This window comes from Anomaloglossus baeobatrachus, chromosome 7, assembly GCF_048569485.1.
Source record: "Anomaloglossus baeobatrachus isolate aAnoBae1 chromosome 7, aAnoBae1.hap1, whole genome shotgun sequence".
NCBI lineage: Eukaryota > Metazoa > Chordata > Amphibia > Anura > Aromobatidae > Anomaloglossus > Anomaloglossus baeobatrachus.
Window position 1 is genome coordinate 276,467,799 of NC_134359.1, and position 27,515 is coordinate 276,495,313.

Here is a 27,515-nt window from a genome sequence, read left to right on the forward strand (position 1 = left end):
TCTCTCTTCCCTCCTGTCTCTCTCTTCCCTCCTGTCTCTCTCTTCCCTCCTGTCTCTCTCTTCCCTCCTGTCTCTCTCTCTCTTCCCTCCTGTCTCTCTCCCTCTTCCCTCCTGTCTCTCTTCCCTCCTGCCTCTCTCTTCCCTCCAGTCTCTCTCTTCCCTCCAGTCTCTCTCTTCCCTCCTGTCTCTCTCTTCCCTCCTGTCTCTCTCTCTTCCCTCCTGTCTCTCTCTTCCCTCCTGTCTCTCTTCCCTCCTGTCTCTCTCTTCCCTCCTGTCTCTCTCTCTTCCCTCCTGTCTCTCTCTCTTACCTCCTGTCTCTCTCTTCCCTCCTGTCTCTCTCTCTTCCCTCCTGTCTCTCTCTCTTCCCTCCTGTCTCTCTCTCTTCCCCCTTGTCTCTCTCTCTTCCCTCCTGTCTCTCTCTTCCCTCCTGTCTCTCTCTTCCCTCCTGTCTCTCTCTCTTCCCTCCTGTCTCTCTCTCTTCCCTCCAGTCTCTCTCTTCCCTACTGTCTCTCTCTTCCCTCCTGTCTCTCTCTTCCCTCCTGTCTCTCTCTCTTCCCTCCTGTCTCTCTCTTCCCTCCTGTCTCTCTTCCCTCCTGTCTCTCTCTTCCCTCCTGTCTCTCTCTCTTACCTCCTGTCTCTCTCTTCCCTCCTGTCTCTCTTCCCTCCTGTCTCTCTCTTCCCTCCTGTCTCTCTCTCTTCCCTCCTGTCTCTCTCTTCCCTCCAGTCTCTCTCTTCCCTCCTGTCTCTCTCTTCCTTCCTGTCTCTCTCTTCTCTCCTGTCTCTCTCTTCTCTCCTGTCTCTCTCTTCCCTCCTGTCTCTCTCTTCCCTCCTGTCTCTCTCTCTTCCCTCCTGTCTCTCTCTTCCCTCCTGTCTCTCTTCCCTCCTGTCTCTCTCTTCCCTCCTGTCTCTCTCTCTTCCCTCCTGTCTCTCTCTCTTCCCTCCTGTCTCTCTCTCTTCCCTCCTGTCTCTCCCTCTTCCCTCCTGTCTCTCTCTCTTCCCTCCAGTCTCTCTCTTCTCTCCTGTCTCTCTCTTCCCTCCTGTCTCTCTCTCTTCCCTCCTGTCTCTCTCTTCCCTCCTGTTTCTCTCTCTTCCCTCCTGTCTCTCTCTCTTCCCTCCTGTCTCTCTCTCTTCCCTCCAGTCTCTCTCTTCCCTCCTGTCTCTCTCTTCCCTCCTGTCTCTCTCTTCTCTCCTGTCTCTCTCTTCCCTCCTGTCTCTCTTCCCTCCTGTCTCTCTCTTCCCTCCTGTCTCTCTTCCCTACTGTCTCTCTCTTCCCTCCTGTATCTCTCTCTTCCCTCCTGTCTCTCTCTCTTCCCTCCTGTCTCTCTCTTCCCTCCTTTCTCTCTCTCTTCCCTCCTGTCTCTCTCTCTTCCCTCCTGTCTCTCTCTCTTCCCTCCTGTCTCTCTCTTCCCTCCTGTCTCTCTTCCCTCCTGTCTCTCTCTTCCCTCCTGTCTCTCTCTTCCCTCCTGTCTCTCTCTCTTCCCTCCTGTCTATCTCTTCCCTCCTGTGTCTCTCTTCCCTCCTGTCTCTCTCTCTCTTCCCTCCTGTCTATCTCTTCCCTCCTGTCTCTCTTCCCTCCTGTCTCTCTCTTCCCTCCTGTCTCTCTCTTCCCTCCTGTCTCTCTCTCTTCCCTCCTGTCTCTCTCTCTTCCCTCCTTTCTCTCTCTCTTCCCTCCTGTCTCTCTCTTCCCTCCTGTCTCTCTCTTCCCTCCTGTCTCTCTTCCCTCCTGTCTCTCTCTTCCCTCCTGTCTCTCTCTTCCCTCCTGTCTCTCTCTCTTCCCTCCTGTCTCTCTCTTCCCTCCTTTCTCTCTCTCTTCCCTCCTGTCTCTCTTCCCTCCTGTCTCTCTCTTCCCTCCTGTCTCTCTCTTCCCTCCTGTCTCTCTCTTCCCTCCTTTCTCTCTCTCTTGCCTCCTGTCTCTCTTCCCTCCTGTCTCTCTCTTCTCTCCTGTCTCTCTCTTCCCTCCTGTCTCTCTCTCTTTTCCCTCCTGTCTCTCTTTTCCCTCCTGTCTCTCTCTTCTCTCCTGTCTCTCTCTTCCCTCCTGTCTCTCTCTTCCCTCCTGTCTCTCTCTCTTCCCTCCTGTCTCTCTCTTCCCTCCTGTCTCTCTTTTCTCTCCTGTCTCTCTCTTCTCTCCTGTCTCTCTCTTCCCTCCTGTCTCTCTCTTCTCTCCTGTCTCTCTCTTCCCTCCTGTCTCTCTCTCTTCCCTCCTGTCTCTCTCTTCCCTCCTGTCTCTCTTCCCTCCTGTCTCTCTCTTCCCTCCTGTCTCTCTCTTCCCTCCTGTCTCTCTCTCTTCCCTCCTGTCTCTCTCTTCCCTCCTGTCTCTCTTCCCTCCTGTCTCTCTCTTCCCTCCTGTCTCTCTCTCTTCCCTCCTGTCTCTCTCTTCCCTCCAGTCTCTCTCTTCCCTCCTGTCTCTCTCTTCCTTCCTGTCTCTCTCTTCTCTCCTGTCTCTCTCTTCTCTCCTGTCTCTCTCTTCCCTCCTGTCTCTCTCTTCCCTCCTGTCTCTCTCTCTTCCCTCCTGTCTCTCTCTTCCCTCCTGTCTCTCTTCCCTCCTGTCTCTCTCTTCCATCCTGTCTCTCTCTCTTCCCTCCTGTCTCTCTCTCTTCCCTCCTGTCTCTCTCTTCCCTCCTGTCTCTCCCTCTTCCCTCCTGTCTCTCTCTCTTCCCTCCAGTCTCTCTCTTCTCTCCTGTCTCTCTCTTCCCTCCTGTCTCTCTCTCTTCCCTCCTGTCTCTCTCTTCCCTCCTGTTTCTCTCTCTTCCCTCCTGTCTCTCTCTCTTCCCTCCTGTCTCTCTCTCTTCCCTCCAGTCTCTCTCTTCCCTCCTGTCTCTCTCTTCCCTCCTGTCTCTCTCTTCTCTCCTGTCTCTCTCTTCTCTCCTGTCTCTCTCTTCCCTCCTGTCTCTCTCTTCCCTCCTGTCTCTCTCTCTTCCCTCCTGTCTCTCTCTTCCCTCCTGTCTCTCTTCCCTCCTGTCTCTCTCTTCCCTCCTGTCTCTCTTCCCTCCTGTCTCTCTCTTCCCTCCTGTATCTCTCTCTCTTCCCTCCTGTCTCTCTCTCTTCCCTCCTGTCTCTCTCTTCCCTCCTTTCTCTCTCTCTTCCCTCCTGTCTCTCTCTCTTCCCTCCTGTCTCTCTCTCTTCCCTCCTGTCTCTCTCTTCCCTCCTGTCTCTCTTCCCTCCTGTCTCTCTCTTCCCTCCTGTCTCTCTCTTCCCTCCTGTCTCTCTCTCTTCCCTCCTGTCTATCTCTTCCCTCCTGTGTCTCTCTTCCCTCCTGTCTCTCTCTCTCTTCCCTCCTGTCTATCTCTTCCCTCCTGTCTCTCTTCCCTCCTGTCTCTCTCTTCCCTCCTGTCTCTCTCTTCCCTCCTGTCTCTCTCTCTTCCCTCCTGTCTCTCTCTCTTCCCTCCTTTCTCTCTCTCTTCCCTCCTGTCTCTCTCTTCCCTCCTGTCTCTCTCTTCCCTCCTGTCTCTCTTCCCTCCTGTCTCTCTCTTCCCTCCTGTCTCTCTCTTCCCTCCTGTCTCTCTCTCTTCCCTCCTGTCTCTCTCTTCCCTCCTTTCTCTCTCTCTTCCCTCCTGTCTCTCTTCCCTCCTGTCTCTCTCTTCCCTCCTGTCTCTCTCTTCCCTCCTGTCTCTCTCTTCCCTCCTTTCTCTCTCTCTTGCCTCCTGTCTCTCTTCCCTCCTGTCTCTCTCTTCTCTCCTGTCTCTTTCTTCCCTCCTGTCTCTCTCTCTTTTCCCTCCTGTCTCTCTTTTCCCTCCTGTCTCTCTCTTCTCTCCTGTCTCTCTCTTCCCTCCTGTCTCTCTCTTCCCTCCTGTCTCTCTCTCTTCCCTCCTGTCTCTCTCTTCCCTCCTGTCTCTCTTTTCTCTCCTGTCTCTCTCTTCTCTCCTGTCTCTCTCTTCCCTCCTGTCTCTCTCTTCTCTCCTGTCTCTCTTCCCTCCTGTCTCTCTCTTCCCTCCTGTCTCTCTCTTCCCTCCTGTCTCTCTCTTCCCTCCTGTCTCTCTCTTTCTTCCCTCCTGTCTCTCTTTTGCCTCCTGTCTCTCTCTTGCCTCCTGTCTCTCTCTTGCCTCCTGTCTCTCTCTTCTCTCCTGTCTCTCTCTTCCCTCCTGTCTCTCTCTTCCCTCCTGTCTCTCTCTTGCCTCCTGTCTCTCTCTTCCCTCCTGTCTCTCTCTTCCCTCCTGTCTCTCTCTTGTCTCCTGTCTCTCTCTTCCCTCCTGTCTCTCTCTTCCCTCCTGTCTCTCTCTTCCCTCCTGTCTCTCTCTCTCTCCCTCTTGACTCTCTCTCTTCCCTCCTGTCTCTCTCTTGCCTCCTGTCTCTCTCTTGCCTCCTGTCTCTCTCTTGCCTCCTGTCTCTCTCTCTTCCGTCTTGTCTCTCTCTTCCCTCCTGTCTCTCTCTTCCCTCCTGTCTCTCTCTTCCCTCCTGTCTCTCTCTTGCCTCCTGTCTCTCTCTTGCCTCCTGTCTCTCTCTTCCCTCCTGTCTCTCTCTCTCTTCCCTCCTGTCTCTCTCTTCCCTCCTGTCTCTCTCTCTTCCCTCCTGTCTCTCTCTTCCCTCCTGTCTCTCTCTTCCCTCCAGTCTCTCTCTTCCCTCCATTCTCTCTCTTCCCTCATGTCTCTCTCTCTTCCCTCCTCTCTTCCCTCCAGTCTTTCTTCCCTCCTGTCTCTCTCTTCCCTCCTGTCTTTCTCTTCCCTCCTGTCTCTCTCTCTCTTCCCTCCTGTCTCTCTCTCTTCCCTCCTGTCTCTCTCTCTTCCCTCCTGTCTCTCTCTTCCCTCCTATCTCTCTCTTCCCTCCTGTCTCTCTCTTCCCTCCTGTCTCTCTCTCTTCCCTCCTGTCTCTCTCTTCCCTCCTGTCTCTTTCTCTTCCCTCCTGTCTCTCTCTCTTCCCTCCTGTCTCTCTCTCTCTCTTCCCTCCAGTCTCTCTCTTCCCTCCTGTCTCTCTCTTCCCTCCTGTGTCTCTCTCTTCCCTCCAGTCTCTCTCTCTTCCCTCCAGTCTCTCTCTTCCCTCCAGTCTCTCTCTCTTCCCTCCTGTCTCTCTTCCCTCCTGTCTCTCTCTCTTCCCTCCTGTCTCTCTTCCCTCCTGTCTCTCTCTCTCTTCCCTCCTGTCTCTCTCTCTTCCCTCCTGTCTCTCTTCCCTCCTGTCTCTCTCTCTTCCCTCCTGTCTCTCTCTTCCCTCCTGTCTCTCTCTTCCCTCCTGTATCTCTCTTCCCTCCTGTCTCTCTCTCTTCCCTCCTGTCTCTCTCTTCCCTCCTGTCTCTCTCTTCCCTCCTGTCTCTCTTCCCTCCTGTCTCTCTCTTCCCTCCTGTCTCTCTCTCTTCCCTCCTGTCTCTCTCTCTTCCCTCCTGTCTCTCTCTCTTCCCTCCTGTCTCTCTCTTCCCTCCTGTCTCTCTTCCCTCCTGTCTCTCTCTTCCCTCCTGTCTCTCTCTTCCCTCCTGTCTCTCTCTTCCCTCCTGTCTCTCTCTTCCCTCCTTTCTCTCTCTCTTGCCTCCTGTCTCTCTCTTCCCTCCTGTCTGTCTCTTCTCTCCTGTCTCTCTCTTCTCTCCTGTCTCTCTCTTCCCTCCTGTCTCTCTCTCTTCCCTCCTGTCTCTCTCTTCTCTCCTGTCTCTCTCTTCCCTCCTGTCTCTCTCTCTCTTCCCTCCTGTCTCTCTCTTCCCTCCTATCTCTCTCTTTTCTCCTGTCTCTCTCTTCTCTCCTGTCTCTCTCTTCCCTCCTGTCTCTCTCTTCTCTCCTGTCTCTCTTCCCTCCTGTCTCTCTCTTCCCTCCTGTCTCTCTCTTCCCTCCTGTCTCTCTCTTGCCTCCTGTCTCTCTCTTCCCTCCTGTCTCTCTCTTCCCTCTTGTCTCTCTCTTGCCTCCTGTCTCTCTCTTTCCTCCTGTCTCTCTCTTCTCTCCTGTCTCTCTCTTCCCTCCTGTCTCTCTCTTCCCTCCTGTCTCTCTCTTGCCTCCTGTCTCTCTCTTCCCTCCTGTCTCTCTCTTCCCTCTTGTCTCTCTCTTGCCTCCTGTCTCTCTCTTCCCTCCTGTCTCTCTCTTCCCTCCTGTCTCTCTCTCTCCCTCCTGACTCTCTCTCTTCCCTCCTGTCTCTCTCTTGCCTTCTGTCTCTCTCTTGCCTCCTGTCACTCTCTCTTCCGTCTTGTCTCTCTCTTCCCTCCTGTCTCTCTCTTCCCTCCTGTCTCTCTCTTCCCTCCTTGTCTTGCTAAATTCTACTAAAAAGGGGGCTGAAAGCCCGTACTTACGAAGCGCTCACTGATATCCTAATCAGGCACGAATACTAATATTCTTTATAGCAAGATACTATTTATTTTAATAGCACATGAATATATATAGTCAATGGTACATAGGCATAAGAACTATTTTCATAGAATCTTATACAATAACAGAAATATGCATCAACATTACCGTTATGTTGTAGCAATCCTTTCACATCGGAGGGAACTCGAGTTAATGATAAGGAATCAACATGGCATCTTGCATCACAGGAACAGTGCGTACGTACACTTCAATGTCCTGGAAGGCTTCCCCAACATTAAGCGAGTCCGGTGTATTTTTATAGGAAAATTTGTAGGTTGTGTTTAAATGGTCACCAGCATGTGACAGCTGAGTCATGTTCATGTAACTTGACCACAAACTGTTGTGGGCACCGGCAGCTTCCTGCACATTTCCTGCACATCCTGCCAGTTGACAACTGACCGACCACAGTTTGACCATAGTGTTAGTGAAATATTGCAATGAGCCGTAAATTTCATATGCAAGCTTCCTTAAACCTGTCTTTAAGCTAACCACAAGTTTCCGGTAAGTGGAACTGTAAATGTTACTTCCTCTTTATCTTGAAACTGCTTCAAGACATGTATTCTTTGGTCATCATATTGGCCTTCCAAAGGACATCTCTTTGATACTGAATTATTGATAGGTCACATAATATCTGGGATCACTCCTATCTTTTATGATTATGATTCCTATCTAATCACACATTCTTTCAGTCATATCACATTGGTATCACAGTGAGCAAATCCAATTTTACTAATATTTACTCCAGCCCACGGGTGCTTCTCATATGCGCTACCTCTTTCCTTTTCAGTGAGATGTTTGGGAGGAAGACTTAATAAATCAACAGCAGGTCAAGAATCACTTTTATTTTTTTTTACATTTATTGTAGAGTATAAGTAGATTAGACAGTTCTTTTCTTCGTGTCAGTGCGATTGCAGCGATACCAGATTTATATAGTTTTTTTAATGTTTGGCAACTATCAAACACTATAATACTTTCAATGCAGTATCACTAGCGGTGATGCGCGTACCTGTATCCGCTGTCACCGCTGATGAATGCCTGTCACTTCCGCTCATGCGCAGTATGAAGCTGGGTGTACGCGTACTGGCTTCAGAGAAGTCAAATGTGCATTACCAAAATTGCCGTGGACTTCTCATCATGTGCACTGGCCAACGTCTGAAGCAATGAGAGCGGACACAGGTACGCACATCACTGCTGGTGACGCTAGGCAGTGGGCATTGAATAGCATGTTAGCATGCCCCTGTGGGTGTGCTAACATGCTAAGATGGCGGAATGAGCACAGGAACTAAAGCCCTTGCAACTAGTCCCTGCGCTCATTAGCATATCAGAGAGGATCTTTAGAAATACTTTTTCTAAAGATCCATTTATCTATGCTACTAGATTCAGGGACGGTTAGGCAGGGATTAGCAACATGCGCCCAGAACCGCTCGTGGTTCTGGGTGCATATTGCACCTGACAGGTTCCCTTTAAATATATAGTAACTAACTGCAGGGCAAGGAATGGTTAATCTATCTGATTAGCCACAGGAATAGGAGCCAGTTCCTAGGGAAAGGACAGACTACATTTTAGAAATAAGATAGGGAACGACCAGTGAGTAGGACAGACTTACAGACTGTCGAGTCACGTTTTGGCCGCCTTCTACAGGTGACTTGTGAAGGCTGCAACGTTGTGATCGAACAAGAGTAGTATGATAGAACAAACAGGAACAAGGAGGGTGGTTGTAACCCAGAACAAAGATCAGCCATTAAACCTGAGACTGATAAAGAAGCTGAATACGACCCTTGTGGGAAGGGACTGAAGTCAGACACTTAGTAGCAGGTCCCAACTAGCTGACAGACGAGAGGTAACAAGCCGGACTGGTGTTGAACGTGAAATGAGTATGTAGTCCTGTGTGGTAGACCCGAGACAGTGATTACTTCCTGTTGCTGTGAGGACAGGGAACGGACAATAATGACTTTCACGTGCCATTCGGTTATTCTAACTTAAGTGGTGGCAGAAGATCTGGAAACAACCAGGACTGTAACAACTGAGATGAATTTCAGGAAGTGTGGTTAATGGTGCTTTGTGCTAAATGAACATTCGATAAGAAATGTATCCGCTACATCTTGTGTATAATTCTCCTCCAGAAACTGTTAAGTAAAAGACTGTTGTTTAATACGAACTATCAGCCTCCATCTTCGTTGACTCCATGATCTGGTCCTCGCCTGCCCCTAACAGCGGAATCATGTGGCCTCCTGAAAGGTATGAACAGCAATCCCTTATCCACACACCCAGCCAAGAACACAACATTTTTTCTGTAGAGGGTCCAGGCACTTATAGGAAGGAATACCTCGCCCGCCACCATCCAGGAATCCACCACCTCGTGCCCCTTTCTACAGTAATGACATCAACTGAAATCTATCAGTAATTAGAAAACAGTCCTGCCACTTAGATTTTTTTATGTATCAGCTGGTTCAACAAATGACCTATTAATAGATGTCATTACCAAGGTGCCACACAAGAAACATCTTATGATGTGTAAAACTAGAAAGCTTTATCAAGGTCTCCACATCCATATTGTTGCAAAACACATTTTTTCTAAATTATTGAAGGTCCTAGTGAGCACTGTTGGAGCCATAATCCAAAAATGGAAAGAACATAATTTCAGCATAAACCAGCCACAACCAGCTGCTCCCCACAAGGTATCAAACAGAAGAGTGAAAAGAATTATCAGAAGAGTTGTCAAGAACAAGGACCAGCTGTGGAGAGCTACAGAAAGATCTTGAATCAGTATGTACTATTGTTCAAGGAAAACAATAAGTAATGCACTCACCTTCCATGACCTGTATGCACGGTCACTACGCAAGACTCCATTGTTGAACTAAAAGGATGATCAAGCGCGTAGAAAATTTCCTCAACAACATTTAGACAAGCCTCTGAAAACCTTGGAGAATATAGTCTAGTCAGAGGAGAATAAAATTGATCTCTTTGGATGCCATAATACACATCATGTTTGGAGGCCAAAAGGCAAATCAGACCAATGGTGAAGTTTGGAAGTGGGAATATCATGGTATGGAGCTATTTTACAGAATACAGTACTAGTAAACTTCATGTTATTGAAGGAAAGATGAATGGACAAATGTACCAAGACATTCTTGATAATAATCTGCTTCCATCTACCAGGATGATGAAGATAAAACGAGGGTGGACATTTCAGGAAGACAATGATCCCCAACACTCAGCCAAGGAAACTCTCAATTGATTTCAGCGAAAGAAAATAAAGCTGCTAGAATGATCACAGGAGCTGAATCCAATAGAAAATTTATGGAAGGAACTAAAGCTCAGAGTTCATAGAAGGAGCTGGAACCATCATGATTTGAAGAGTGTTTGTGTGGAAGAATGGACGAAAATCACATCGGAGCAAGGCATGCCACTAATTTCTCCATACAGAAGATGTCTTGACGCTTCATCACCAACAAAGGCTTTTGTACAAAGTATTAAATACATTTCAGTAGGCGTGTTCAATACTTTATTACAGTTATTTCTTATTATTACTCATAATTTATGGACATATATGGTTTGATTTCTTCTGATGAGAAATTAATGTTAATAGCGCCTTAAGAAATATATTTACTTAGAAAATTGGTGACGTGTTCAATATTTATTTTACCCACTGTATGTACCACACCAAGAAGAGGATGTGGTCCATAGAGGTGTGTCATTCTGACCTGAATAATTCCCTCTCACACAGCCCCAGAAACAAATTTGTATATGAGGGTGCAGAAGACGCCCCCATAACAGTGCCCCTGAAGTGTAGATAGGAGGACTCATTAAAGAAAAGAAGTGATAAGTGAGTGTGAAATCAAGAAGCTGAATGACAAAAGCAGATGTCTCATGATGGGTGTTTCTAGATTCCAAAAATAACTTACAAGCCCATTGTCCATTTGCATGATCATTACTCATGTACAATGATTTAATATTGCATGAAACGAGGAATGCATTATTGTCAATGTGGAAAATATCCAGCTTTTGGAGAAAGTCACCCATATCACAGATGTATGACAGTAAGCAACCAAGTGCTTGAGTTGAGAATAGTTATGGGCGAACTCACAGATATCCGGGATTGGCTTAACTAGCCGGACTTAAAAAAAAAAATCGGTACCGGCACGGAATTGATCCTTAATAATAGGCTAGACGCCAGTCCCCATACCTCGCAACGAAGCTGAGGTGAAACACGCGTCGAGGTGCAGGGCAGTGTGGCCACCAGCAGTGGATGGTGATAGGTGTTATTATTATAGTGTCTTTCCACCTGGTGGCATTAGGTCCTGATTATAGACATGCTTTAGGTTTTGTATCATAACTAGAGATGGGTGGACTCGCAGAGAATCGGGAACGGTGGGTCCCTGCTAATTTTTTCTAAAAATCTGGTTCCGGTCCGGAATCCAGTACCCATACACTGTAAGTCTATGGGAACCAGAATCTGGCGATTAAAAATGTTGGTAGAAGGGATAGGGGGATAGGAGCGCAAGCGGTGTACTCACTGAAGCTTCGTGTCATGGCTGCCGCAGCTTCCAGGTCACGCATTCACTTACGGAGATGCGTGCTACTAGATCGTGCACTAAAAATAAAGGTAGATGCTAGAATGTCTGGGCTCCTTCCACATATGATGTAATTTGTCACGTTATGCATGTTCAAAATGCAGCCGGTTTAGGCTAGGTTACATTTCCAAAGATTAGCATAAAGCTCCGTACCCCCAAACAATGTTTTTTTGTGGTTAAAAAATCTCATGGATCCCCACAATAGGCACCAACTCCACATTATATCATAAGCAAGAGAACAAAAGAGTTTTTATAGTGCAAAAATGTACAAAAGTTTATTTAGAAGCAGCAGGTGAACATCCATTAAAAGCAAGTAAAAACACAATGCCAAGCTCCAATGTATGCATCACTTTCAGGGTTAACAACACGTATCCACAACCTTTTTATAACAATACAAGAAGAGGGGTATATATATTACATGTAACCCCTCTGGGACTGTGCCCATAGAAAGTGTGACCCATCCAGATCCTATTCACACGACAATTAGTGTGAATAGTGGTGAAAATATATCTACCAATGGTAGCAGCATAGTCATTGCAGCCTGGTAGCAGAACCTCAAGAAGCGATGTACGTTTCGATTATATTGCCTTCTTCATCAGGGCAGAGGTGTTCTGACACTCTCCCCCTGATCGCTGGGTTTTAAATAGTAGCGCCAGAACTCTAATTCGTCCGGAAGTTCCAATACGGCGCGCGCGCCGACCGCCCACGCAAGTCCCGCGAGACTACCGCCGTCACATCAGCCAGCGATCAGGGGGAGAGTGTCAGAACACCTCTGCCCTGATGAAGAAAGCAATATAATCGAAACGTACGTCGCTTCTTGAGGTTCTGCTACCAGGCTGCCATGGTAGATATATTTTCACCACTATTCACACTAATTGTGGTGTGAATAGGATCTGGATCGGTCACACTTTCTATGGGCACAGTCCCAGAGGGGTTACATGTAATTTCTTGTATTGTTATAAAAAAGGTTGTGGATACGTGTTGTTAACCCTGAAAGTGATGCATACATTGGAGCTTGGCATTGTGTTTTTACTTGCTTTTAATGGATGTTCACCTGCTGCTTCTAAATAAACTTTTGTACATTTTTGCACTATAAAAATTCTCTTGCTTAAGGCCCCGTCACACTAAGCAACATCGCTAGCAACATCGCTGCTAACGAACAACTTTTGTGACGTTGCTAGCGATGTTGCTGTGTGTGACATCCAGCAACAACCTGGCCCCTGCTGTGAGGTCGTTGGTTGTTGCTGAATGTCCTGGGCCATTTTTTAGTTGTTGCTGTCCCGCTGTGAAGCACAGATCGCTGTGTGTGACAGCGACAGAGCAACAACTAATGTGCAGGCAGCAGGAGCCGGCTTCTGCGGAGGCTGGTAACCAATGTAAACATCGGGTAACCAAGAAGCCCTGTCCTTGGTTACCCGATATTTACCTTTGATACCAGCCTCCGCCGCTCTCACTGTCAGTGCCGGCTCCTGCTGTGTGCACATTTAGCTGCAGCACACATCGGGTTAATTAACCCCATGTGTGCTGTAACTAGGAGAGCAAGGAGCCAGCGCTAAGCATTGTGCGCTGCTCCCTGCTCTGTGCACATGTAGCTGCAGCACACATCGGGTAATTAACCCCATGTGTGCTGTAACTAGGAGAGCAGGGAGCCAGCGCTAAGCAGTGTGCGCTGCTCCCTGCTCTGTGCACGTGTAGCTGCAGCACACATCGGGAAATTAACCCCATGTGTGCTGTAACTAGGAGAGCAGGGAGCCAGCGCTCAGTGTGCGCTGCTCCCTGCTCTCTGCACATGTAGCTACAGCACACATCGGGAAATTAACCCGATGTGTGCTGTAACTAGGAGAGCAGGGAGCCAGCGCTCAGTGTGCGCTGCTCCCTGCTCTCTGCACGTGTAGCTCCGTGCGGTGGTAACCAAGGTAAATATCGGGTTGGTTACCCGATATTTACCTTAGTTACCAAGCGCAGCATCTTCCACGCGGCGCTGGGGGCTTGTCACTGGTTGCTGGTGAGCTCACCAGCAACTTGTGTAGCCATGCTCCAGCGATCCCTGCCAGGTCAGGTTGCTGGTGGGATCGCTGGAGCGTTGCAGTGTGACATCTCACCAGCAACCTCCTAGCAACTTACCAGCGATCCCTATCGTTGTTGGGATCGCTGGTAAGTTGCTTAGTGTGACTGGACCTTTAGGTTATATTTCTGTTGTTTATGATCAGTCCCAATCTGCCGCTCTGATAAGCAACGCAATTTGTTTAGTGGATTCCATTGTTCCCATAGACTTGTATGAGCGGCGGATTGCAACTAATGCCCTTGCATTGCATCCGTCGCCCGACTGATCAGTCGTGGAACAACTGACTGTCGGGCAGCAGGAACGCAGCATGTAACGTTTTTTGAGCAGCGGAATCCTTATTTTTCACTGCACATGCTCAAATCTTGTGTTTAATCATTCAAATGAATGTCTTTCTCGGCAGCAGAATGATCAGCTGATCACCCAGCGGCCGGCTTCTGTGAGCGATCAGCTGATCTCCCGGCGGCCGGCTATTGTGAACGATCAGCTGATCTCCCGGCGGTTGGCTGTTGTTAACGATCAAGCTGATCTCCCGGTGGTTGGCTATTGTGAATGATCAGCTGATCGTTCTCTCTCGTTTTACAACGGAATCTGCTTTATCATGACAATGAATTCCAATTCTTGTCATCCGTTGTACAACGCATCAGTCACAAGCGTCAAGCAACTCATGTGACTGATGCAAAACAACGGAAATGTGAACCTAGTCTTAGATTAAACATTCTTTTTCTAAGTCCACATGGGCATGGAGTTGTTTAGAAGCCGGTGTCTGGGGGTAAGACCGCTAGATGGGAAGGAGAGTAATGAGCAGATCTCTGCACCCATGATGATGTGTCCTCCTCTACTCATCCTGGGCCTCCTTCTTCATGCAGCAGGAGGCTCAGGATGAGCTGCGCTCGTGATGATGTGGTCTCCTCTGCTCATCCTTAAGGGCGCTTTACACCCTACAATATATCTTACGATGTCTCGGCGGGGTCACGTCGTGAGTGACGCACATCTGGCATCGTAAGTTACATTGTAGTGTGTGACAGCTACGTGCGATTGCGATTGAACGGTAAAACGTTCATCGCATGTAGATCGTTTAATTCCTAAAAATTGAACGTCAGATTGTTCATCGTACCCGGGATAGCACACATCGCAGTGTGTGACACCCCGGGAACGATGAACAGATCTTACCTGCGTCCTGCGGCTCCCGGCCGGCTATGCAGAAGGAAGGAGGTGGGCGGGATGTTTACATCCCGCTCATCTCTGCCCCTCCGCTTCTATTGGCCGGCTGCCGCGTGACATCGATGTGACGCCGAACGTCCCTCCCACTCCAGGAAGTGGATGTTCACCGCCCACATCGAGGTCGTATGAAAGGGTAAGTACGTGTGACGGGGGGTTACTCGTTTGTGCGACACCTTCAACAAATTTAACGTGCCGCACATACGATGGGGGCGGGTACGATCACATACGATATCATATGCTGGATCGTATGGTGTAAAGCAGGCTTTAGGCTGCTGCTTCATGCAGCAGGAGACTCAGGATGAGCGCAATGTGTCCCCTTCTGCTCATCCTGAGCCACCTGCTTCATGCAGCAGGAGGTTCAGAATGAGCGACATGTTTACTCCTCTGCTCATCATGAGCCTCCTGGTTCACAAATCATGATTCTGACCTCCAGACAGCGCCTGTCATTGGTTGCAGTCAGAAGCTGTTACACAGGCTGGGGGCACGTCTGACTTTAAGCAATCACAGACGCCAGGACGGCTGGTGGACGGGGAAAGCAATGTATATGTATGAGCAATGATGAGCGTCGCAGGAAGACCAAAGGAGCAGTGTACAGCCGCGCAGGAGCAGTTTACAGCCGCGTCAGAGCGGTTGTGGCTCCCTGGACTAGCCAGGTCGTCACAGGTAACACACACACACACACCCACCCCTGGACAGTTACATTAGCCAAACACAAAACCCTTGTTGCCTCCCTCCAGGGTCTGATGTCCACACCAGGTGGGGCGGGGCCAGGGTGGTTGGCCCCACCCACCGAGGAGTTCACAGGCCTGGAGGCGGGAAAGGAGTGAGTTGAGTTTAGTTCTGGAGGTGTGAGGAGTGAACACTGGTGTGTCTGGGTTCATGGCCCAGGCACTGACAGTAAGGTTGGCAGACGGTAGTGGCCGTCTGCAGGAGTGGTGGATCAACGCAGAACCATAGGACCGGGGTCGGGCGTTGGCCCGCCGGTACCAACCGGGGAGCGAAGTGAAGCTAGCACACACAGGAAGGGCCACCGGACCCCGACTAGGCTTGGAGCCGCCGACAACAGTCAAATCCGTGTGTGACCGGAACCCCAGCGGTTTCCTAGCAGCCAAAGTCCCGATTGAAGGCAACCGTCCGCACCGTGAGGGTATACAGCCACCGCCCACGGCTAGAGACCCAAGGGCCAGCGCCTGCGGGCAAAACGGGCTCCTCCGGCATCCATACACTGGGGAGCGGACTACCGTTGGGGACCCATCGTAGTCAAGAAAGTACACAAAGGTGCAGGGAGAGACAGTCACCATCACTTGTCTGGGGAGTGACACAGCAGCCGGCTGCAGGACCCGTCCATCCAGCCGTTTGGTTTACCGGAGACTTGTCCATTCCTTTGCTGAGTGAGTACCACCGTGCCATCCGGCACCGTGCCGCGCTGTCCCTGCAACCCTGCACCTCACCGGCCCTGCCTTCCCGTCACACCACCGGGCCCCGCGACCACCAACCCCTACCCACGGAGGGGGAAAACAACATCCCAGCTGCTCCCTACCACCGCTCCCGGGATCCCCGTCACCAGCAGCGGTGGTGCCCATCTTCACCACAACCCGTGGGTGGCGTCACGGACTAAATCCCCAAACCAAATTGCCCCTTTTCACTCACGGGCGAGGAGCGCCGCTCGAGTCCCCGGATCCGGCCCACCGCTCGAGCCACCGAGCAGCAGCAGCAGCGCCGGACCCGAGCGTTAGCGAGCGCGGCGCCCCGCCGCCCGCGACAATTTGGCGTCACGAACAGGAACTAACCAGTCCACTTACCAGTGGAAGTGCACCTTGTGTTCTCTGCCGGCGGCGTCCGGCTGAAAAATTGAAAGTTCCGCCAATATTTTGGCGCGAAGATCTCCCGCTCGAGCGTCTTCCCCGAGCAGGGAAGGCGCGAAGCGAAGCCACGACCCCAACAAACGGAAGTGCTGAAGAGAACCAAGGGGGGACAGGAAAAAGATGTCTGCGCCCAACGGAGCAGTTGAAGGGGTGGCGGTCGCAGCCGCCGCCGCACCCGTAGATGGAAACGGGATGGCCCATGCTCCAGCCGCAAGAGCGGGGGAGGCCGTGGGTCCAGCGGTCGCTCAGGTGATGCTGTTCTCCCTGCTCTATGTGCCTGGTGCTACCTGGCTACCGCAGTAAGATGGGAAGCCTGATGCTCTGCAGGTGTTCCGGAAAAAGATTAGCCCGGTCCTCGATTTATATCCCTTGACTGATAGGCAACGGGCAGCGGTAGTGCTAGGGCAGCTAACCGGCGCGGCTGAGCAGGAGACGGAGATTTGGACTGACGTGGACCGGGCCTCAGTGACTACCATTTTTGAGAAACTTCAGATCGCCTTTGAGACCCGCACAGAAGCGGAATTGCAGATGCAGTTTTATCAGTGCCGACAACGGCCTGCGGACAATATAAAAGACTATGCCCTGCGCCTGCAAACAGCCCTCCGTACACTGAAGCGGGTGAACACTATTAATGATGCGGACAGTAATAAGATGCTAGTGGAACAATTCCTGCAAGGGCAGGGGTCCGCAGAAGACCGCAAGCAGCTATGGCTGTGAGCCCTAGAACACCCCAATTTGGACTTTGCAGTGTTGAAGGAGCGCGCCATCAAGTCCCTGCAGGCCCCAACGCAAGACGTACTTGAGGCGGCCCCATGGCCGGCTGAAACCGCTCCCATCACGGTGGCACCTCCTCTCCCGGCTCTACCGGCCCCTGCAGGGCCAGTCGGGATGATGGAGGAGCTAGCTGCCCAGGTCCGCCGCATGGATGGAGACCTAGCCAAGATCCTCGCCGCACTCCAGCTTCCGACGAGAGTCAAGCCCCCAGGGAGGATCCAGCTCGCCGACAGTCCGGAGGACGTCCCCTGGATGCAGCAGAGAAGGACTCATGGTATGGGCCTCCTATTTGTTACAGGTGCAGCAAGCCTGGCCATTACTCTAGGCGGTGTCCGTTAAATGAGCAACCCCTGGGGCCAAGGGCCAATCCACAGGAGTAGACACCAACGGCCCCCCCGATTGGCGAGACCGGTACGTCGGAGCTCGCCCCATCATCCCTCTGGCAGTGGATGGCATCCCGCTCTTGGCCCTCTTGGACACAGGATCACAGGTAACCACTATACCCTATACACTGTACCAGCAGTATTGGGGTACTGACGAACTTGCCCCCTCTGATGATAGCCTGACCCTTGTCGCAGCTAATGGACTCCCTCTAACCCAAGTGGGGTATAAGCGAGTGACCCTGACCGTGGGACGTGCGGAGTTAAAGGACCAAGGGATGATTGTGGTGATGAATGAACCCAGTGACCATTACCCAAAAAAAAATCCCAGGGACCAATGTGATGGAGCATTGTATGAGTGAGGTGCTGAGTCTGTTGCAGCAGTTGGCCGCAACAGCCGGAGGAGGCAGACAGAGGACTGTGCAGCGTGAGATCCGGGCCCTTCTGTATCGGCAGCAAGTGAACTCGACTGGTGGAGAGATTGGTGGAGTAAGGGTGATGGATGTAGCCCCCTTGGTAGTGCCACCCCGAAGTGAGATGATGATTTGGTGCAGGGCGGCAGTAGGCCCCCAGGGGCGCGACTACCCGGCGATGGTGGAACCCACGCCTTCTGAACACTGGCCCACGGTGATGGCAGCCAGAGGGGTGGTTGACGTTAAAAAGGGAAGAGTGCCTGTAAGAGTGCTGAATTGTGGAGAGGAGGAAGTCAGGCTCCCCCGTTACGCTACCCTTGCAAAATTGCTCACCCTAGACTCTCACATCATTCACAAAGCCGTCCCTCCTACCTCAGCATCCCCTGCCAGTAACCACACACCCCCTGAACAGTTAGAGGAGTGGTGCCAGGAACTACACGTAGGCACTGACGCCACACCCACACATCACAAAGAGGGGGTATACAGGGTGGTGCAGGAGTATGAACAGGTTTTCAACAAACACTCGTTAGATTTCGGGAGGATTAAGGGTGTTCAACACCATATCCCTACAGGCCTACATCCACCTATCAAAGAGAGGTATAGGCCCATTCCGCCAGCGCACTATCAATACGCCAAGGACATGTTGAGGAATATGAAGGAGGCAGGGGTCATTCGGGATAGTTGTAGTCCCTGGGCAGCCCCACTGGTACTAGTAAAGAAGAAGGACGGCACCATGAGGATGTGTGTGGATTACCGTAAGATCAACCAGATCACGCATAATGTCACGCTCCCGGTGTCCCAGCAGCGCTCCTTATCTACTAAGCTGGTCTCACCATCCAGGCACCGCTCCGTAACCACTGAGCCAGTCACACCTGCGTCACGCCACCGCTCCGTACCCACTGATCCGGTCGCACCTGCATTGCACCGCTCCGTGCTCACTGATCCAGTCTCGTCATCGCACCACCACTCCTTGCTCACTGGTCCAGTCCATGCGTACACCGGTCACACCTGCCATTCCCGCTCTTGCTCCCCAGAGTCCTGTTCCTGGTCTCAGGAGTCTGATTCTGACTAATGTTCTGTATAGGACCGGGCCGCGCCCACTCACCTGGTCTTATAGCCTCAGCACTGCTGCAACAGGAAATGACCTGAGGCTGTGCTGAATATATAAGACTGGCCTCTCCATGTGGGCGGGGCCTGATCATCGCTTGTGTTTCTATGCCTTGTCTTGTGAGCTAGGTGCTCAGGTCTTTGTTCCTGTTTCCTATTACTGCCTTAAAGTACGCTGTGACCTTAGTGACCTGGTCCTGTCTTTGCTTCCTGATACCTGCACCTGTTCCTGTAATGTCCTATGGGACTCCATGTCCCTGGTGACCTGGTTCTTCCCGTTCCTGCCATGTTAATGCTCCAGCTACTGTGTACCCTGCCCTCCAGGTGGGGTGCTCGGTCCAGTGGATCCATCTCCTGGGCCTACCAGTCCTCCCCGGCCCTCACACATAAAGATGCCTATCCTCTCCCCCGTATCGAAGAGTCGCTAGCTGCACTGAGAACTGCTAACGTCTTCTCTACCCTTGACCTTACTAGCGGGTACTGGCAGGTAGCGGTCACACCAGAGGACCGTGAGAAGACTGCATTCGCCACTCCCATGGGACTCTGCGAGTTTAACAGCATGCCATTCGGGCTGTGCAATGCACCTAGAACCTTCCAACGGCTCATGGAGTGTTGCCTGAGACATCTCAATTTCGAAACGGTCCTATTGTACCTGGACGATGTGATCGTGTATTCCCAGACGTACGAGGCTCACCTGGCACATCTGGCTGAAGTGTTCGCGTCCCTAGCCAAATATGGGATGAAACTTAAGCCCTCTAAGTGCCACCTACTGAAGCCCAGGGTGCAGTACCTCGGACATGTGGTGGGCGCGGAGGGCATCGCCCAGATTCCGAAAAGATCACTGCCATTCAGGACTGGCCGAGACCGAACACTGTGAGAGAGGTGAGACAGTTCCTGGGCCTGGTTGGCTATTACCGTCGCTTCATCAAGGGGTACACGAAAATGGCTGCCCCCATACAAGACCTCCTCGTGGGACAGACCAAGGGTGGCAGGTCTCCTGGAACTCCGTTGGTGTGGGAGGAGAAGCATGAGGAGTCCTTTCACCAGTTGAAGACGGCCTTGACCGGAGAAGAAATCCTGGCGCACCCCGACTACGGCCTCCCATTCATCCTCTACACCGATGCCAGTAATGTAGGCTTGGGAGCAGTCCTGTCCCAGGTCCAGGACGGAAGAGAAAAGGTGATCGCCTATGCCAGCAGAAAACTCCGGCCCACGGAGAGGAACCCCGAGAATTACAGCTCCTTCAGGCTCAAGCTCCTAGCCCTGGTATGGGCCATTACCGAGCGGTTCCGCCATTACCTCGCAGCGGCAAAGTTCATCGCCTATACGGACAATAATCCGTTAACTCATTTGGACACGGACAAGCTGGGCGCGTTGGAGCAGCGGTGGGTGGCCAGGCTATCTAACTATAACTTCATGATCAAGTACGAGCCGGCCGCAAGAATACCAACGCGGACGCGCTATCCCGGATGCCCCACCTGCCGGATGAGGGGTCGGAGGATGATGACCTCGAGGAAATTGAGTTGCCCGCGTTCCACCGGCCACCAGTTGAGAAGTTGCATGTCAAGCAGCAACAGGTGAGCTTGGATCTGCTGCCCAGTCAGGGTTGGAGAGAAGCCCAAGACCAGGCGCCTGCCGTCCAATTGGTCAAGACCATGATTGAACAAGGCTCTGCTGCATTGGACCCTGCCGCTCCTCCGGAGGCCCAACGGCTGTGGAAGGAACGAGCCTGGCTGCACCTGTCCCAGGGGAAGCTGTATCGGGAACTGATCAACCCGAAGACCCATGAAAAGGTTCGCCAGCTGGTGGTTCCTCAGGCTAATGTGCCCGCCGTTCTACAAGCTTACCATGACGGTGCCGGGCACTTTGGGAGGAAGAAGCTGGAGATGCTGTTGAGAGAGCGGTTTTATTGGAGTGGGATGCGGGAGTCTGTAGAGGCGTGGTGCCGAGAGTGTGGTCCCTGTGCATTGAGAAGAAGGGACGAAGCCAGTCAGAAGGCCCCTCTACGACCAATCATTACCCATCAACCGCTGGAGCTGGTCGCTCTGGACCACGTCAAGCTCACCCCTAGCCGAAGTGGGTACACCTACGCCCTGACCATAGTGGACCACTATTCAAGATTCATGGTGGTTGTCCCAGTCAAAGATCTGACCGGCTGTACTGCAGCTAGAGCATTCCAGGCCTACTTTTGCCGACCGCACGGGTACCCGGAGAGGGTGCTTACCGATCGGGGCCCGGCTTTTGAAGCGGAAGTGTTTCAAGAATTCTGCCAGTTATACGGCTGCAAGAAGATCCGGACCACGCCATACCATGCCCAGACTAATGGCATGTGTGAGAAGATGAACCATCTGGTCCTGGGTCTCCTTAAGATGCTACCGTTAGAAGAGCGGAACTTGTGGCCAGAAAAGCTGCCTGACCTGGTAGACATGTACAATAACATTCCCTGTAGCTCGACCAAATGCACCCCAGCATATCTGATGAGGGCCCGACCGGGCCGGTTGCCGGTGGACCTGGAGATGGACTTGGAAGCTCCAGAGGCCCTTCCTTCGACTGCTGGTTGGGATACCCGGCGGAGAGCGCAGTACCGACAGGTCCAGGAGTACGTGGAAAGGAACCTGTGTCGAAGCCGGGAACAGCAAGAACAGTACTTCAACAGGAGGGCTCCAGCTGGTCCCTTTAAACCTGGGGATGTGGTGCTAAAACGGAAAAGGAGAAGTCATAATCTTGATGATCAGTGGGAGAAAACCCCGTATGTCATACAACCCACCGAACGGGAGGATGAGAAGGCCTACCAGATCAGTCGTGACCAGGGGAAGACTTTGGCCACAGTTTCCAGGGACCACCTGAAGAGGTGCCCATCTCCATTGAGGGTGGCAGCTGAAGTTCCGGCCCCCAGACCAACCGGGGAGAAAGGAAAAGAGGTGATCCACACAGTGATGGGTGATTTCCCAGCGGACTGGCCTACGCAGAATGGCGCAGTGATTATTCCGGTGATAATGTTCCCACAGCCCATGGAAGAAACAGAGACGCCCGCCAGTGAGCCGCTCGAACAAGCGCCCGAGGACGCACCTATATCCCCTCCCCTTGGGTCTCCACTCGCCATAACTGCCATTAGGGAAGAGGAACTGACTGTCTCCTCTGTCCCCTTGCCCTCCACTGATAGAATTGGGCCCAGAAGGTCCATACGCTCCAACCTAGGTAGGCCCCCGCTTAGGTATAGGGAGACCGACATTTAGGGGTGCAACCTGTTGATTGTGTAAATTTGTGAATGAATGAACATTAATCAACCGAAAAATCATCTGATTACCGTCTGTGAAGAGAACCGTCCCCGTTGGGGCTGGAATTGTCCTTGTTCAAGTTAACACCACCCCCATACCTACATGAGAAACTCCTCATGAACATGGCCGAGAACTAGCAGGCCACCCACAAACTTGTGGGCTTGTAAATAATGTTGTGGGATGGATTCCATTGCCGCCTCCGGAGAGGCTGATTTGGAGGATGGGCCTGGAGGAAAGAGAGAGCCCAGGCCCGCCACTACCGTAACCAGTGGCAATCCTCCGGGGGTCAGGGGTCACCCATGGACGTGGGGTCCCCTGAAGTGACAGCCGGGTGCGAGATACCGTACCTGTTCCCGCTCGGGCAGCCTGAACCTGGACTGGGGTCAAGGGGTGCTGCCCACTTCTTAGGGGCAGCATCAGGGCTAGGTTGCTTGGGTGGGGAGAGCGGAAGACTTCCGTCCGTCCGTCAGTATTCAAAATGTTTATATGTGCAACGTTGAAGTGACCTGACAAGAATGCTTATGTTTTAAATGCTTACTGTTTACCAAGTTATTTGTGTTTTACAGCTTTGAACAAAAATAAAACCGGTGATGGACGGGCAGCCCGCGGACGGTCTGCATTTTACCAAGGGGGAATGTGGCGCCCTGGACTAGCCAGGTCGTCACAGGTAACACACACACACACACCCACCCCTGGACAGTTACATTAGCCAAACACAAAACCCTTGCTGCCTCCCTCCAGGGTCTGATGTCCACACCAGGTGGGGTGGGGCCAGGGCAGTTGGCCCCACCCACCGAGGAGTTCACAGGCCTGGAGGCGGGAAAGGAGTGAGCTGAGTTTAGTTCTGGAGGTGTGAGGAGTGAACACTGGTGTGTCTGGGTTCGTGGCCCAGGCACTGACAGCAAGGTTGGCAGACGGAAGTGGCCGTCTGCAGGAGTGGTGGATCAATGCAGAACCGTAGGACCGGGGTCGGGCCAACCCGGTACCGACCGGGGAGCGAAGTGAAGCTAGCACACACAGGAAGGGCCACCGGACCCCGACTAGGCTTGGAGCCGCCGACAACAGTCAAATCCGTGTGTGACCGGAGCCCCAGCAGTTTCCTAGCAGCCAAAGTCCCGATTGAAGGCAACCGTCCGCACCGTGAGGGTACACAGCCACCGCCCACGGCTAGAGACCCAAGGGCCAGCGCCCGCGGGCAAAGCGGGCTCCTCCGGCATCCATACACCGGGGAGCAGACTACCGTCGGGGACCCATCGTAGTCAAGAAAGTACACAAAGGTGCAGGGAGAGACAGTCACCATCACCTGTCTGGGGAGAGACACAGCACTTTACTGTATATACCAATATATGGTTCTTTATGGCTACATGGTGGGGGACGTTTGACTTTCATATAAGTTATATTGTTGGGAATGTCTGTATTCCATATGATGTTATAACTGATGACATATTCCTAGATAGATGGTTCCATATACCTGAGCATACGTGTCCTTATTAACCTGGGTATCACTTGAAACCACTGGGTTTGACCACACTGCTCTGCTTTTTAGTGTTTTTAACATGCTCCTTTGCACTTTGTGTTCTTTGTACAAATAAAATTACATTAGAAAACTATTCCAACTGTGGTATATGATTAGTATTAATTTTGAGTACTCTGGGGTAGTTTTAGTTTTTTTTTTCTGTGATTATATGCTACCTCATTGTAATATATGAATTTGCATTTCTATTATGTATCATGGTATTCCATTTGTGCTTGTTCTGACGCCACAGGGAGAGAACTGAAGACTCAGGACAGCTGCAGTCAGCAGAGCAGCCTCACCCTCCTCCAACAGCTGCACATACTGTACAGCCAAATGGGAGAGGAGAAGCCAGAGACAGCAGGAAAAGGAGAGAAAAGAGGAAAGACCGTAAGGAGAGACAGAAGAGAGAGCTGACATCAGAGACAGGAGGTAAGAGAGAGACTCGAGGGAAGAGAGACAGGAGGGAAGAGAGAGACAGGAGGGAAGAGAGAGACAGGAGGGAAGAGAGAGACAGGAGGGAAGAGAGAGACAGGAGGGAAGAAAGAGAGAAAGGAGGGAAGAGAGAGACAGGAGGGAAGAGAGAGACACTGGAGGGAAGAGAGAGAGAGACTGGAGGGAAGAGAGAGAGACAGGAGGGAAGAGAGAGAGAAAGAAGGGAAGAGAGAGACAGGAGGGAAGAGAGACTAGAGGGACGAGAGAGAGACAGGAGGGAAGAGATAGACAGGAGGGAAGAGAGAGAGAGAAAGGAGGCAAGAGAGACAGGAGGGAAGAGAGACAGGAGGGAAGATAGAGAGACAGGAGGGAAGAGAGAGAGAGACAGGAGGGAAGAGAGAGACAGGAGGGAAGAGAGAGACAGGAGGGAAGAGAGAGACAGGAGGGAAGAGTGAGACAGGAGGGAAGAGAAAGAGACAGGAGGGAAGAGAGAGAGACAGGAGGGAAGAGAGAGAGACAGGAGGGAAGAGAGAGAGACTGGAGGGAAGAGAGAGAGACTGGAGGGAAGAGAGAGACAGGAGGGAAGAGAAAGAGACAGGAGGGAAGAGAGAGAGACAGGAGGGAAGAGAGAGAAACTGGAGGGAAGAGAGAGAGACTGGAGGGAAGAGAGAGAGACTGGAGGGAAGAGAGAGAGACTGGAGGGAAGAGAAAGAGACAGGAGGGAAGAGAGAGAGACAGGAGGGAAGAGAGAGACAGGAGGGAAGAGAGACAGACAGGAGGGAAGAGAGAGAGACTGGAGGGAAGAGAGAGACAGGAGGGAAGAGAGAGAGACAGGAGGGAAGAGAGAGACTGGAGGGAAGAGTGAGACAGGAGGGAAGAGAAAGAGACAGGAGGGAAGAGAGAGAGACAGGAGGGAAGAGAGAGAGACAGGAGGGAAGAGAGAGAGACTGGAGGGAAGAGAGAGACAGGAGGGAAGAGAAAGAGACAGGAGGGAAGAGAAAGAGACAGGAGGGAAGAGAGAGAGACAGGAGGGAAGAGAGAGACTGGAGGGAAGAGAGAGAGACTGGAGGGAAGAGAGAGAGACTGGAGGGAAGAGAGAGAGACTGGAGGGAAGAGAAAGAGACAGGAGGGAAGAGAAAGAGACAGGAGGGAAGAGAGAGAGACAGGAGGGAAGAGAGAGACAGGAGGGAAGAGAGAGACAGGAGGGAAGAGAGAGAGACTGGAGGGAAGAGAGAGACAGGAGGGAAGAGAAAGAGACAGGAGGGAAGAGAGAGAGACAGGAGGGAAGAGAGAGACTGGAGGGAAGAGAGAGAGACTGGAGGGAAGAGAGAGAGACTGGAGGGAAGAGAAAGAGACAGGAGGGAAGAGAGAGACAGGAGGGAAGAGAGAGACAGGAGGGAAGAGAGAGACAGGAGGGAAGAGAGAGAGACAGGAGGGAAGAGAGAGAGACTGGAGGGAAGAGAGAGACAGGAGGGAAGAGAGAGACAGGAGGGAAGAGAGAGAGACAGGAGGGAAGAGAGAGAGAGACAGGAGGGAAGAGAGAGAGACTGGAAGGAAGAGAGACAGGAGGGAAGAGAGAGACAGGAGGGAAGAGAGAGAGACAGGAGGGAAGAGAGAGAGACAGGAGGGAAGAGAGAGACAGGAGGGAAGAGAGAGACAGGAGGGAAGAGAGAGACAGGAGGGGAGAGAGAGAGACATGAGGGAAGAGAGAGACAGGAGGGAAGAGAGAGACAGGAGGGAAGAGAGAGACAGGAGGGAAGAGAGGGACAGGAGGGAAGAGAGAGACAGGAGGGAAGAGAGAGACAGGAGGGAAGAGAGAGAGACAGGAGGGAAGAGAGAGAGACAGGAGGGAAGAGAGAGAGACAGGAGGGAAGAGAGAGACAGGAGGGAAGAGAGAGACAGGAGGGAAGAGAGAGACTGGAAGGAAGAGAGAGACAGGAGGGAAGAGAGAGACAGGAGGGAAGAGAGAGACAGGAGGGGAGAGAGAGAGACATGAGGGAAGAGAGAGACAGGAGGGAAGAGAGAGACAGGAGGGAAGAGAGAGACAGGAGGGAAGAGAGAGACAGGAGGGAAGAGAGAGAGACTGGAGGGAAGAGAGAGACAGGAGGGAAGAGAGAGAGACAGGAGGGAAGAGAGAGACAGGAGGGAAGAGAGAGAGAAAGGAGGGAAGAGAGAGACAGGAGGGAAGAGAGAGACAGGAGGGAAGAGAGAGACTGGAAGGAAGAGAGAGACAGGAGGGAAGAGAGAGACAGGAGGGAAGAGAGAGACAGGAGGGAAGAGAGAGACAGGAGGGAAGAGAGAGAGACAGGAGGGAAGAGAGAGACAGGAGGGAAGAGAGAGACAGGAGGGAAGAGAGAGACAGGAGGGAAGAGAGAGAGACAGGAGGGAAGAGAGAGAGACAGGAGGGAAGAGAGAGACAGGAGGGAAGAGAGAGACAGGAAGGAAGAGAGAGACAGGAGGGAAGAGAGAGACTGGAGGGAAGATAGAGACAGGAGGGAAGAGAGAGAGAATGGAGGGAAGAGAGAGAGACAGGAGGGAAGAGAGAGACAGGAGGGAAGAGAGACAGACAGGAGAGAAGAGAGAGACAGGAGGGAAGAGAGAGACTGGAGTAAATTCCTGAATGTAGGGGGAACGTGGTCTATGATATTACAACAACACGATGCACAATTCTGTGATCAGCAGTTTCCAGGCGATACACTTGTTTTTTTCCTCCATGTTGCAGGTATCTTTACACTTTGGTTTGGTTCTGTTGCCGTGTGTAATCATTGTGTAATCTGTGACAATACATGGGACCCGAGGCGTACCGTCAATAGAGGCAGACCACACCACTACTATGGGGCCCGTGAGTTGGGGGGCCTGCGAAGGCTGCCCGCGGTGCCAGCTCCAGCTCCGGGCACCCCCCGATTGCACTTGAAAGCAATAATGAGACCGAGCGCAGCGCTCCCTTCTCATCATTGTCCCGCTGGCGTCTGTGCTGTGACAGCTCAACACAGCACTGCGCCTGTAAGTGTATGTGCGCATGTTTCTTTTTTTGTGACCACAAAGATGCAGCGTTTTTTGGCCGCACAAAAACGCACCCGCGGTAAAAACGGATCTAAAAACCGTATGCGTTTTTTGCTGCGTTTTGCTGCGTTTTTGTTCCTGCATTTTTCCAATGCATTATATGGGTGAAAAACACTGGCAAAAACACAGAAATAATTGACATGTTGCATCTTTTTGGTCACCACAAAAACGCACCTCAAACAAAACTGCTCTGTGCGGACAGCAAAAATGAAATCTCATAGACTTTGCTGGGGAAGGAAGTGCATGCAGTTGTGAGGCCAAAAACGCACCTGAAAAATGTGCAAAAACGCGGCAAAAACCGCAGTGTGCGCACATACCCTAATTGTTTGTGTGCTGCCCCAGTTGTGTCACAGTTAACAGACGCTGCCGTATGACCCGCCTACCCTGCACTGTAGCTTCCCGCCGGAGAGGATCTGTAATGGAGTCTGCAGGCCAGACCGGAGACCAGCAGGGGGAAGGTAATAGTGCCCCTAATATGTGTATATGTTTCTGTATATATAGTCTGTTTATATGAGTGAGTATATATCTGTGTACGTGTGTGTGTGGGTATGTGTATGTATATGCCTGTGTGTCTAT

At 51.7% G+C, this 27,515-nt stretch overlaps 2 protein-coding genes across 2 annotated transcripts in view; one reads left to right on the forward strand and one right to left on the reverse strand.

Moving 5' to 3' along the window:
- The window catches only part of LOC142245472 (uncharacterized), a 361,830-nt gene that overhangs the window by 95,869 nt on the left and 238,446 nt on the right, over positions 1-27,515 (reverse strand).
- The window catches only part of LOC142245457 (uncharacterized), a 75,475-nt gene continuing 71,721 nt past the window's right edge, over positions 23,762-27,515 (forward strand). The window contains exon 1 of the mRNA XM_075318176.1: positions 23,762-23,873. The gene's annotated coding sequence lies outside the window, so the exon portion shown is untranslated. The remainder of the gene's footprint in view (positions 23,874-27,515) is intronic.